This window comes from Gavialis gangeticus, unplaced genomic scaffold (genome assembly GCF_001723915.1).
Source record: "Gavialis gangeticus isolate Ggan-Ray unplaced genomic scaffold, GavGan_comp1, whole genome shotgun sequence".
Classification (NCBI taxonomy): Eukaryota; Metazoa; Chordata; order Crocodylia; family Gavialidae; genus Gavialis; species Gavialis gangeticus.
The window spans coordinates 12,380,706-12,394,126 of NW_017729026.1; the positions used below are offsets into that span (position 1 = coordinate 12,380,706).

General features: G+C 37.6%; 1 long non-coding RNA gene across 1 annotated transcript in view; it reads left to right on the plus strand.

The window, feature by feature from the left end:
- Positions 1-12,810, plus strand: part of LOC109299543 — a 40,196-nt gene extending 27,386 nt beyond the window's left edge. The window contains exons 4-6 of the long non-coding RNA XR_002097909.1: positions 976-1,035; positions 8,371-8,409; positions 10,088-12,810. This is a non-coding gene — a long non-coding RNA (uncharacterized LOC109299543). The remainder of the gene's footprint in view (positions 1-975; positions 1,036-8,370; positions 8,410-10,087) is intronic.
- The last annotated feature ends 611 nt before the right edge of the window (positions 12,811-13,421 follow it).

Consider the following 13,421-nt stretch of genomic DNA (forward strand, 5'->3'; position numbering starts at 1 on the left):
TACTCTGCCATAGGATACTACTGTCAGAGACAATCAATTAACTCTGCCATAGGATACTTAATTAATGGTGGAGTTAATTTACTGCACCTTAATACCAGCACACATGTAGACTGTGATACTTTACTGAGGAGCTAATAAGTCAACTCCACAGTAAAGTGAAGCTGCACCCATGTCATATACATGAATTTTATCCTTCTGAGGTTTCATTGACAAAAGTTGGTTTCATTAGATCTACGATAGTAACACGGCCAAATCCAGGAAGGTATGCTAGCACCTAACCTGATTTTCATAGGAGACAGATGACTTAATGCCTTTTTGGATCTTGATTGCCATGCAGTCCCAAACCATTGGGTCCACCTATTTTCCGGCACTGACAATACACATAGCGGCATGTATTTTGAAATTTTTCACGAGTTTATTTAACTTGGGTATTACAGAATTTATTCTACCATTTCTGCTGTTATTGGAATTGTGAAACCCTCAAATGCGTTTTGTGAACATTCATTATAAGAAGGACTGAGGGTCTTTGCACTACAAAGTCCCTTTCCTAGCCTGATTCCAGAATTTTTTCCTTCCCATATGTATGCCCTTGAAGAAAAATGGTATTACTCTGAGGAAAGAAGTTCAAAACTTAGAAAAATAAACATGTATAATGGCACAGATCCAAAGCAAGCTTTATTAAATAAGTATTCCAGTTTAATGGTAGCAGATTAACTTGCGTTATTCTAAACTGGAGTTTCATTTTGCTAGTTATCTAAACAGCTCTCTTTCCTTATTAGCTTTACGTTTGTTTTATTGATCAACAAAATAGCTGGTATTAATTTCTAGTAACCTGGGATCTGCAAATGTCACCATTGTGAAACATTTACTGCTTTATCTGTCCCCTTGTTTTGTACAAAATGAGAAACATTTTTTCAGTAACAAACAGCTTTTCAGAAAATATGTTTTTAATACAATGTGCTATAATTATAATAGTTGACCATGCTGGCCATAGGAATCATTCTACAGAGACCTTGTCACATCTACATTTCTAAGGTACATGGTCAGTGTACACTGTGTTCTGTCAAATGATTGCATCTGTTGTGTGTGGAACAAATATCAATGGAAATGTCTACATCACTGTCTGCTCAAGGCCTGATGCAAATAGTACTTAAGTCAGTGGAAAGACTCCCACTGATTTCATGGGTCTATGGATCAGGCCTTTACATTTATTTCTGTCCTGTGTAAAAAATCATTTTGCGGCTCATGTGAATGCTTTTGCTAGTTTATTCTTCTGTTTTGTGGATGAAATATGAATGAGGGCATTCATGAAAAGCTTTCTGTGAGTTTTGATATTTGAAAAATCAGTGATACTGTAGTGCTTGGTTTGATTCAGTATTCTGATTTTATTGCCATGCTTCACTGAAAGGTATCTGTATTATCAGTTAAGTATTTTATTATTATGTCTTGCATGGTTTTATAATCTAGCAGGATCAAGCAAGTGTTTAATGAGATCTGAGGAAGTGTCAAACTTTTGGTGTATTCCATTATTACATAGCAGTTGTGTGGTTTATGATAAGAGACCATAGAATGAAATGTAGCGCATTCCCTAAATATACAAACTGTATACCCTTTGTGTTAACCCCTAACATGAGATGGTTCAAGAGTCAGTCCTTTACATGAACTTGAACATACTCAATGTCACATCTGGACTATAACAGATTATTAATATTTCCCTCTCTTTGGTGACAGGTGTACAGAGATCTAATGTTTAATCTCAAAGTTTACAAAAATGTCAGTGGTTAATTAGCATGCTACCATCATCGTTGCCACCCCTAACATATGGCCTTAAACTTGCTTTTCAGTTTGCTCCCTCAGCCTCCCAGCATCACTCAGAACAGAGTATTGATCCTAGTCTGTGGGCTCAGTCTAGTACTTAGACACATTGGGCCAGATGTAATTTGTTTTCTGGGTAGCAAACCAGAGTTCTGTAGCAAACCAGATAAATGTTACTCTAAATACCTGGCCTGAGAAGCAGGAAGCTTTAAAGAGTATCAGCAGGCTGGTTATGAGGACCAATTTAAAGCAGTATAAGGGCCACACTAAATTATGCCAGTGAGGAGTAGGCCCCAAAAGCCAAAATCACATCTGTAGGGGCATTGTGGTCATGACCCCTTTTAACTGACCATACTACCTATGCCAATAGCACAGAAGTGGACAATCTCTTTTAAATAAATGGACAGTTTTCAAGGTAAAACATTTCTATTAGTCATTTAATTTTAAGTGGAATTTTTTTTTTAAGGTAGTACTCTAAAGAAAACTCATCTAGTCTTTACAGTTTAGATTGCTCGGTTGAAAAAGAACATGGTGTAAAATCTAAAATGCAGTCTATGTTCTACATGTGGCCCAGCTGAATCATGAAACAGGACCTATTTGAAAATTGTGGAATTTGGTAATTGACTCTTGAAGGCAGATGCATAAAAACACTGAAACTGAGAGTATGAAGATTTTTGAGCAGTTCAGTGAATGGTAAGGGTTTGTATGTGTAGGTTCCCCACCTTTCCCCTGCCCCCCCTGTACTCAAGAATAAAGTATTTAAATGTTCCCTAGAAACTACTCAGATTTTCCTTCATCATTCTCTTGCTGCCTCCAGAGTCTCCTATAACAGCAACTGTCTCTTGGGCTGAGAGTATATCGTGAGTCCAGTTCTCTGCAGAGACTGTTGCTGTGGCACAGTTGAGTACAGTGTGTCACCAGACACTGACACAAAAGACCAGATTCTCTTCTATTAGATGTCTATATGCAAGTCTATTCCAGCCTGCTTGAGTTATTGAAAATCTGTCAATGAATCTATATTATAACTGCATCTTGCTCTTGAAATTGAGTCACAAAATAGCAGAGGGGGAGGACCACTCAACTTTAGTATTAATAGTTTCTCCGAATTTGTGTAGGGTAAAATAGAATTGCATTCTGGTTCCTATGCTCACATGTGTTGCTAGCAGGTACAGTATAATCTGGCCTTAGATGTTCCCTTCCTCAGAAAAGAGCATGCTGCTGTATCCCTATGAGGGATACTTGTTTTCCTGCTGCTGTCTCTGGTACACTGTTATGCTGCTGGAAAGTCATTTTGGAGTGGATAGGTGAACTGATTTGGAAAAATTCTGATCTTTCTGGTTGATATTTGTGAGGTGTCTGTCTACCTTCATTGTTAAGCATGTTGACTGTTCCCAAAAGTTAAGAATGATGAGTGTGATTTTCATGTCATAAAAAGTGTGTGTGTGTGTGTGTGTGAGAAAGAGAGTGAGAGAACAAATTGTATCACGCTAAAAAGAATTTTAGTTTTTGAAGGAAATGATTGCAAATTTTTCATCTTAAGGAACAATGTCTCAATGTGCACCATAAGCTGATTAGCAGGGGGTAACATTTCTGCTACTGCATCAATCCTTAACACTTGCTGTTCAAATCTAAATGTAATTGTAACAGGTTTAATTCAGCTCGGTATGTTTAAGGCTGTTGCTCCATGATGCACACACATCCTCTGACAATTATATGAAAAACCATAGCAGTAAAGTTCATGCTGTTCAACAAGAACCCCAGATCACATCATATATGCACCTCCTACAATGTTTTCTGTGATTGGCCTGTCGTTGTGCTTTCTGTGAGCCTAAATTCTTTGATAGGAAAAAAGCAGAGTAAAGAGGAAAATCCCTCCTGCCTTCTTCCACTGAATAGACAAATCATCATCCGAGGGACTAGAATATTCAAGTTCCATCTAAAAGCCTTTTGTGTATGTTTGGTTTTGTCTGTCCAACTAAAATATACCATAGTGCATGCATTTATAAAGAAAGGTGATCAAAAGAAAATTAGTGATATTGTTAATACCTTTTTCTTCTTAATTGCTTACTAATTGGTTGCTTTTAATGCTACGATTGCCTAAATTTTTGTGCTCTGTTGAATTGTTTGATTCTATTAGGAAAACCATTTAATGAAGTAATTTGGTTTAAGCTTCAAGGCCCTGTAATAAAAAATTACTAACGATGTTGCTTCTTCACATATGCTCTACAACATTTCCTAATAGTTTTTCCACATTTCTTCAGAGGAAAGCATTCACTATTTAATGGACTGTGTTTGATTAGTGACCTGCTTCTCACTCTTGTACAGTTATCTTATTGCTGAAAAAAAATGGGACTGGAATAACTGTGACAAATACACAGGATTTTCTGTATACTGTTTAAGATAGGTGAGGCTGTGGGCTTTTCTCAGAGTCACCAAACTGTTTTATTCCTATTTAATTGTATGTAGGACCTGTCCTGCACTTCTTCCTACACACACCCTCCAGGGACTGACAAATTAAAGACTTCTCGAGTAGATATTTAGATTAAAAGTTGCTTCTATCCTTTGTTCTGCAGATTTTATATAAAAATAATTCAATTATTTAAATCACAGTTGATTGGTATTATGTCTTTATGTTCAGCTCAGAAAAGGAGGAGCATGGAGGACTGTGGGTGGTGCCCATCAGTGACAGTCCACCTGACCATATAAGCCTATCAGATTAGCGTGGTTAAGGTACACCAACCTCTAGTTGATGGCACACAAGGGAACAATGTGTCTAGCATTCACATCCAGCTGCCAGTGACTCACAAGGCTGAAAGATCAGGAACCCATTAACAACTGGGGTTATGAAAGACAGCCTTAGGCAAAGGCTGGAGCAAGGCTCGAACTCATGCCTCTACAGCTAAAAGATATCACTGCCACTGTGCCTCCCTAGGTTATGTATGCCCACCCAAAAATAGACCTGACTCTCTGATACGGTTGGCCTGAGGTGTAGCCTTCACTGTCCTTCCTTATTTAGATCAGGGGTTGAGGTCATCTGGTATCTTGAAACCTCTATTTTGTTTGGAAATGTAACCCTTCCCATAATTACAGTGCGGACCCACTGATGCAGTCACGGCATTGAGAATATCTTTGTCCTCTGTGATATTGTCAGGGTCACCAAGCCTTACATTAGCTCTGATTTAAAAAGGGGAAGAATAACATTAGCATTATGGAATAAGTGCCTCTAAAACTTTACATGAAGAGATGAGTTGCTCAGGTTCTTCTTCTGCAGACCTGTTTGTTTATATATATGTGGGCCTTGGGGTATGACTACAGGGTGCAAGACTGTACCACAGAGAATAAACCCATACTACCTTCGGTACTGGAAGCAGAATAGCTTGAGCATATTAGCTCTTCTGGGAAGTGGAGTATATTAGCCAAGGCACAGAATTGCCGTAAAGTGACTTTTTGCCATAAGTTCGAGAGCTAACACGCATCAAGCTACTTTGCACATCTCTGCCCATTACTGCTTCTTGTGCTGTAAGGACATACTTGTAGCAGGACTTAGGCAAAACCAAGTCCAATACTGTAGTGCAAAAATCCCCCACTCAGCTGCTACAAACCCTAGGGGATGCTAAATTTACTTGAGACATGCATGTCTGACTTGAAAATTTCCCCTAATGCCTATAGAGTTCTACCCCTACACATGCCCATATTATCCCCATCTGAGTAGCTTGGTGATTATCTTTCACTTCTGCTAGAAGCTCTCTAGTAGCTTCACCTCTGTTTGCCTAATTACCATCAGGGGCCTAATCCCTCAGTAATTCTCAGAACATGTCTAATACATCCCAGCACAGTAGGTGTGGTAGCCATACTCTTTCATTAGATGGCTAGAGAGTAGACCCATATTCTATATTAGCGGAATAGTCAAAGAACTGGGTTCTGTTCCCTCCAATCTATAGGTTAGATCAGGGCTGTCCAACTTCGGCATAGCCAAGGGCTGCACATAGGCCAAAAACTGTGCGGGCTGCACCCGCAGCAAAAGGCCCCTCACACCCTGCAACATGGCAGTGGGAGGGGCAGCTTCATGGGCCCACTCACTGCCAATTGATCAGCATTGAGTTAGTCTGTGTTAGTGTCGGGAGAGGGAAGGAATAGGGCAGTCTCTATCCTTCTAGTGAAAGCTGTACCACTTTGCAGAAGGGAATGCAAGCTTCATGGCATGGAGGAAAGGAGAGAAAAAGAGTAAGAGGTTGGAAGGACATGCAGAAGTGTGACTATGTAGTCCAGTGATGAAGGCTTTCACCTGTGAATGGAAGTCCTCTGCTCTGTTCCCTGGACCGTTTCTGCATTTTTATCTGATGACTTACGTGCTTAGTCTTTCCTGCTGGTTAGGTCAAGGTGGCACCCCGTTTAGCAGGTACCTTCTTGTGGTTTACCCTTCAGATGCACTGAAATCTCCCCATGCTCTGTACAGAGAATCAAGGTGCCTAACTTAAGGGCCTGAATTCTTCTCAGGGCATCCCTTAGAGGTGTAATAGAGGTTTGCTAACAAGGAGGACATATAGCAGTAATTTATACAATGGTTACAGGTAAAAGCATGGTACAATGGCATGGTACAATGTATAGAATGAGCCCAGAATGGCATGCTAGTATAAAAGTTCTTGTAAATAGGAAGTACTGTATTGAGAAGAAATAATAAGAATCAGAAGAAAGATGCTTCTGAAAAAGGGATTGCTTGAGCATTGTGCATATTACCACATCTGACAGAAACATCCTCATGTTACAGTATAACAACTCAGATTCAAAACTCCTCTGATTATCAAATATTATGCACAATAACATGTGTTAATTTTCCAGTAAGGTGTGGTGCATCTTGCTGTATTTACTTGCTAATTTATTGTTTTCTTTTAGAGGCAAAATTTCTATAATTAACTCCTATATACATTATGCCTGAACAAGAGATGTTGCCTTACTCCTAGGGGTAGGCCAAGGAAGCACTGTGCCTGTAGCCAGTCAAAACTCAAAACTTCCATTTTTGTAGGCATTTTTAATGTTGTTTTCATTCTACATTGGAATGAAAACATTTTAATGGAATTATTAGAAAACTTCAGGTACAGAAACTTGCATATCTGGATTTTGAAAACCAGTGTTTAAATCCAGAAGCAGCTTGCTCTAAAGGCTGGGGTCATTAGAAGAATGGAACAGACAAGCTCTCTAGTCTGTTTAGATGTTTTTACCAGCAGCCAGCATGACCTGTAGCATCTCAAAGCTACAATTGCAAGTAAAGTCTTGCCTATTCCATGCTGAAGCATACTTAATACAGACAATGTCTTCAGGGGAATTTAACTACTAGAATTCATGAAGTGTCCCCTGAGCATGTATGCACAGAGTCTTATAATCTGGTTAAATGTAAACAGATTTTCACAGAAATGGAAAGAAGACACATTTGTAACACAGGCTACCCCTACTAGATTTAAGTCAAACTCATATTAGTGATGGTACTTCAAAAAAAAAAAATTAAAAGGTTGGAGAGGCTATCAAGATTTTTAAGCATCTGTAGAACAGCATGTTTTCCTCCTAGACCATTCTCAGCAGTAGCTGCATGCTTTTGGTTATAATTCTCTTTAAGAAAAGAAAATAATTTAACCTGCAGATACCAAGCCTGGAAAATTTCATCCCAGGCAACTATAGTCTAAAAAATGTTAAGCAACTAAAAATAGGGTTTTTTCCCAACACTCTGTTATAACCATAATACCAGATAGTGTTACCAGCCCCACCTATAACTAGTTTTCTAATTACCCCACATTTTATTGAAGCTTTTTATAGACAAATAATTAATTGACCACTTGTCCGTAATTTCAAAATATTGTACGCAGCATAACTACATACTAACTGAACAGTAAAAAGGAACTTAATTGTAAACTAGAGGTTTCTCAGGAATAAGAGAATCTAGGACACTGTTGTGCTGTGTGGTGCTAATTGATTCAGGATGAACTTAAATGTGTGACAATCTAACCAAGCAATTTGAGCTTTTTAACACTTCAGCTCCTATGTTTTAATGAGCATTAGGGCACCAGTGTCTTGTTACAGGCCAAATTATCTACATCCTAAAAGTGTTTTGTTGTTTGCTTGTTTTGCTTTTGTTTTGTTTTGTGCCCTCCCTCCCCCACACACACAACCACACCACTGATTTTAGTGCCTACTAACCATAGACTTATAATTGGGCCTTTAAGTGAAATAATAGCATAAATCAGAAATACTGAGGATTTGTAGAACAAAGTAATATTCCTAGAAAATGCTGGATTATTGAGCACTCTCTACTTACAGCATATAATGTTTAAAATGAATTCCATAACAAACCAAACTTTCACACTGAAAGATGAAAATATACAAAAAGCAAGAGATTAAATAGGTTACACTTTTGATTGCATGTACAATAGGCATTACTTTATCATTTATAGTTTGTCCCTTTTTGGGGAGAAGGCTGGCAAATGCATGATGGCTTATTTACCTTCTGGGAAAAAAAGAAAGAACCAGTTATTGACTGACTTTCCTATTTTTTGTGTCCATTAGAAGGATATACGGAAATAATTTCCATTAAAAAAGAGAAAGGTGAGTTTGTAATTGGCAACCTGTTTGTCGTAAGTTATGTTCTCTTTATCATAATGATACAGGTCATGAGTTACAACATGAAATTTTGTTTCAAGGCAGAGCTTGGAATTTTCTAATAAATGTTTTTGGCTATAAAATGTCACTTTGAAACAGAACATTTTTGTGGATCTTCTGATGAAAATTCCATTAGGAATTTTAGGTTTCTCACATCCAGAATGGAAAATAAGCTACTTATTGAAACAAACTTCTTTCATCACAAGAGCCAGAACAAGAGTGCCACCTCCAAATATCCAATGGCCTAGTAGTTAAAACACTTATACAGAATGTGGAAAACCAGCTTCAAGTCCTTGCTCTGCCTGATTCAGAGCAGATACTTGAACCTCAGCCTTCCTCATTCTGGGTGAGTGCCCTTCTGTTGGTGAGACTCTGTGTCTCTAGTTTTTCATTAAAATCTCTGAAATGTCTCAGGGCTGTCTCAATGTAGAACGGAAAAAAATGGCAAATTTTTTACAGAATGAGAAAATGATTTCCTGTTTTGAGTCTATTTGAAAAGCCATCAGAAGCACCATATTTGAGCACTGTTATCAAGTACACTATTAAGATGGACAAAGCCCTAATCTTATGTGAGCCAGGCAGAAGGGGTGCAGAAGGAAAAATCACTAGATAGAATATACTGTCATTTTTGACAAACCTTTCTGTGTTCTTCCATTTGATGTGACTTAGCAGTCAATAAATAGACCTTGCACCTGTGTTTATATCACAGGGGGCTCTGCAATCTCTTTCAGATTAGAACTGTCATACTGAAAAGCCAAATTTTTTTTATATTGAGGCAACAGAAAAGTAAAAGAAACAGATGCCAGAAAATCCATTGCATGAAAACTAACTTAACTGCTAGCATTCCTCTTTTCATTTTCCCAAATACATAATTGACTAATAGTCATCCTTTGAAAACCGTGTCAATTTAAATTTCAGAGTTCATTTCTTTTATAAATTTACCATCCCTAACATGTTAAGATTTTTTCTTTAAGCTGAAAACTCATGTTTTCAAGTTCCTTTAAATAGCTGAGAAGGCAACAGAGAGAAGTATGACTATAAAAAGCTGATTCTGAAGTGCCACAAAGGTAGAGAAACTTCCCACATGCAAGAGTCTAGGAAAGAATTACTTTCAAATGTGACTCCAGAGTTCTTGAAGGAATGATAGGGCTGGTCATTTGAAGAAAAAAAAAGACATGATTTTAGTATGTCCCACCCTGGACATTCAAGAATAATTTTAATGCAGCTTCAATATATTCAGAATAGGTTATAAAACATAAAATCATGAAATGCGTGTGTGGGTTCAAGAGTCTTCAAGCCCATGAAAATATTCTGGGTAGTAGTAGGAGATATGTATTAGGGAACAGTTGATTTATATGTTGTATGTAGATTTTAATATAGACCACTGTCAGTTTTGTCAGTGTTATGCTATAAAACTAGAGTGTAAAGAATATGTTGAGTCTTTTAACTATAAATCTTGTTGATTTATAGGAGTTGGTTCACTACTATGTTGCCATCGTTTTATGGCAACTCAGTTGAAATTAATGAAATTACATAATCATTAAACTGAAGTAATTTAGAGAAGCAGGTTTACTGTCTGGAAACTGTAAACATTAACAAATCATTGTCATCTTTGTTTCCCCAGCTCCTGTCCGATACTTCCAATGCGTCTTCCTTGATGGGCATAATGGATATGGATTGCAATTCCCCATTACTTCAGCCCCCAGCCACAAAGAAAAATCTAGACATTCAAAGGCTTCTAAGAGGAAGACAAAGGCACCAGGACAGTAGAGAGACTTATAACCTGTGGATTTTTCAGATTTTGCACTTTACTTCTTCTACTGAGGTCCACCAACATTACAATGGACCTGTTATTGTAAAGATGTGATTTACTAGATAACCTATACTTTGAGAAGATTTTTTTACTATTTTATGAATGGTTCAGAGGGAAAAGGAGTGGCTATGAGCACTTCGACAAACATAGAAATTCAAAAATACCCCATTTCTTGTGGAAATGGTGTGATGTTGAAATAGTTTGTCAAGTTGTGGGCACATTTTGTTCCGCCACTTCTGCTTTGTATCTCTCTCTCTTGCCTACCTGCTTGGTATTAAACTGTGTCTGTTTTTCCATTTACTCTTTAAATGGTAAAATGTGTGAAACTCTTATTTCAGCAAGACCTTTTACAAGGCGACCTGTAATCCTAAATCATTTCTTCTTCATGTTCACTCAGAACTTGACAGGAAGAAGCCTCACCAAAGAAAAGAAACTGTGCTTCTTGTCTGGTGCTATTTTTATATATAATTTACCAGTTTAATTTGAAGCACATAGCTTATCTTTAAACAGCTCAGCATGCTGGTGGTGAGGTTGACTATCAAAATCTCATTAATGACAACTATTTACCTTCAACTCGAAGATAAGCAATAAAGATCTGCTATGTTTGTCCCAAAGCATTTTCCAGATGATAACTGTTCACTTTCTATGTCTCAAAATGAGTGGAGGAAGTGAGGGAGGATGGGACTCTTAAAAGAGGAGGTGAAGTAAAGAGGTAAAGCTATGAAGGTCTCAGAAATGGGAAAGAAATCCTTCTGGTACCTCTACATCTCTTCTTCGGATAAATTTCTTATCAAGTCAGATCTATTTGCCGTGTACACTGTGCAGATGGATAGTACTGGATAGTGCTAGATTTATTGTGAAGAAAAGTCAGAGGGGGAGCTATATTAAGAGACATCACTTGTGAAACCATGCAAAGCCAAATGTGCAGGTAAACATCTCAATTTGATTCAATATTTTTTTTAGCATGGAGGAGGGGCTCAGAGAGTAAAAACAAACAGGAAAAATGGTGTTTAATTTTGGCATATAATTTTGTTAGATGAGATGAATGAGCTCCTCTAGCTACTATCTGGCTTCCTTCAAAATGCACTCTACTGTCCACTATTCCTAGGTTGAGCACTCGAAGTAAACATACCTGTCCTCAACTCCCTTTTTTTTATTTCTTTAGACAGAGCCAATTATCAAGTATAGAAAAGAGGATAAGATGATCTTTGCTCTATGTGAAAATGCCTGATTGTAAATCAGGATTGTGACTGTAAATCAGGATTGTGTTGTCTGGCAATGTAAATAATAATGCCTTTTTGCAAGCTGCTATTTGTTTTCTTCTTTACTATATTTATGGATTTAATCTGTGACATGTACAGATGTGATCTCAAGTTTATAGTTACTAGGTGAAGCATCATGAGATTATTACATGGCATAATCTGGTTGCTCCTGTAACTATATATTGCTTTTTTCAGCAAAAGCCAAGATAAGTCTCAGTGCTGTAGTGGTTTTATTTCAATTGGATGGGTTTCAGGTAACTATGTCCTAGATGGCAATTCAGTATGGGATATGGATTTTTTATTTATTTTTTTTTACCTTCAGGTCACTGGGTCAGTATGAAAGTGGCTGGAAGTCATTACCCTCTGATTGCTGTTCAGTGCCCTATGTGAAATGAGTTCTGGGTCTCAACACTCTCCATATAGGTGCCTACATCATAAAATCCATAGACAACCACCCTCCTTCACCACAGGCAACCTAAATTGCAGTCTCTGCAGACATGCAGAAGCTGAACCTCCCCTTTTTGCCCCTAGAGTGGTTCTTCCTGATCAGGAAGGGGGCAAACTGAAAATGTGAATTTACTGTATCCTCTAGAATCTGTTCTGTGAATAAATAGAGGCTTGCAGAATGCTGAGTTGACAACTTTAACTATAAACAGGCAAACCACAGTTTTTCTCAGTAGGAATTTTATTCCCCCCATACACACCCCAATGTCTCCCCCTCCAAAAAATATATCTTTATGTATGTATATATATTATTACACTGGTGGTTGTCCTGTAGTATTACTACTAAGACTGTCGTAACTAACTTTCAGAAAACTGGCTAATTTAATTTTGAGCTTTGTCCAATTCCTATAATCAGCAGATGTAATCTTTCAGTAAAAATATCTCAAATAATAAGTACATTTCCTTTTTTGCATTGTATTTAATCTTACTTTCCCATTGCTTGTTAGCTGAGAGGAAGGACTTGAATGTGTTTGAGAGCCCATGAATGTGTTAAGAGCCATCAAAATAGCTCTGAAAAAGTAAATAGTTTACTAGTGGTATAAATCTGGCAATATATTATTACCTTTGCATCTCAGCCACAGACAAAAATATTTTTGGACATTGGTCTTGAGTCAAAATGGTAGTTTTTATACTATGGACTGTGTAAATTGAGTTTATCTGAAACCTTAATAAAGTGTTACTTAAATTGCATGGTTTTACTCAAATTAGCCTAAAATATTGCTGAAGCATATATGCTTATTATTTGTTTTGGAAAATAAAAAATATATAAAGTTTTTGCCAATTGTTGTGGGATGTTTTTCTGATTCTGAGAAGGGAAGCAAGGAATGCAGGGAAGTAACTTGATTCACCACATTATGAGTTCATGCATATCTGAATATTCAGGGGCATGACATCTACAAATACAATTTGTTGTTATGGTATCCTTCTGTGTATGGTTTCAACTTGATACCTACTTTACATTTAGCATCATATGCTATGACAAGATTTTTTTTTCCTCCACACTTCACTTGTGTATTCCACTTCAGTGTTTTGAAAGCTTGTGCTTGCTACAGTCAGTGATTGTCTCCTCCACTCATTTACATGTCTACCTTTACCCTAGTTGGGACAATATCTAGCCCATCTGTCTCTTCCATCAGACCCAAAACAAGAAATTGTAAGATAATGGAACATTTTGGTAGTAGTTGCCTTTACATAGTAGTCACCAACAGTATAACTAGGAGTGGGTGAGCAGAGAACAAGACCCAAGCAGCAACTTAGAAAGGGCTCAAGAATGGTGGACCCCATCCATCCAGTCATGGCTACCATGCAGGATACAGAAATTGCTGATTATGCTTCTGGAAATTACTATGTATTCCAGACTTTTTTTAGACTAAGGAACT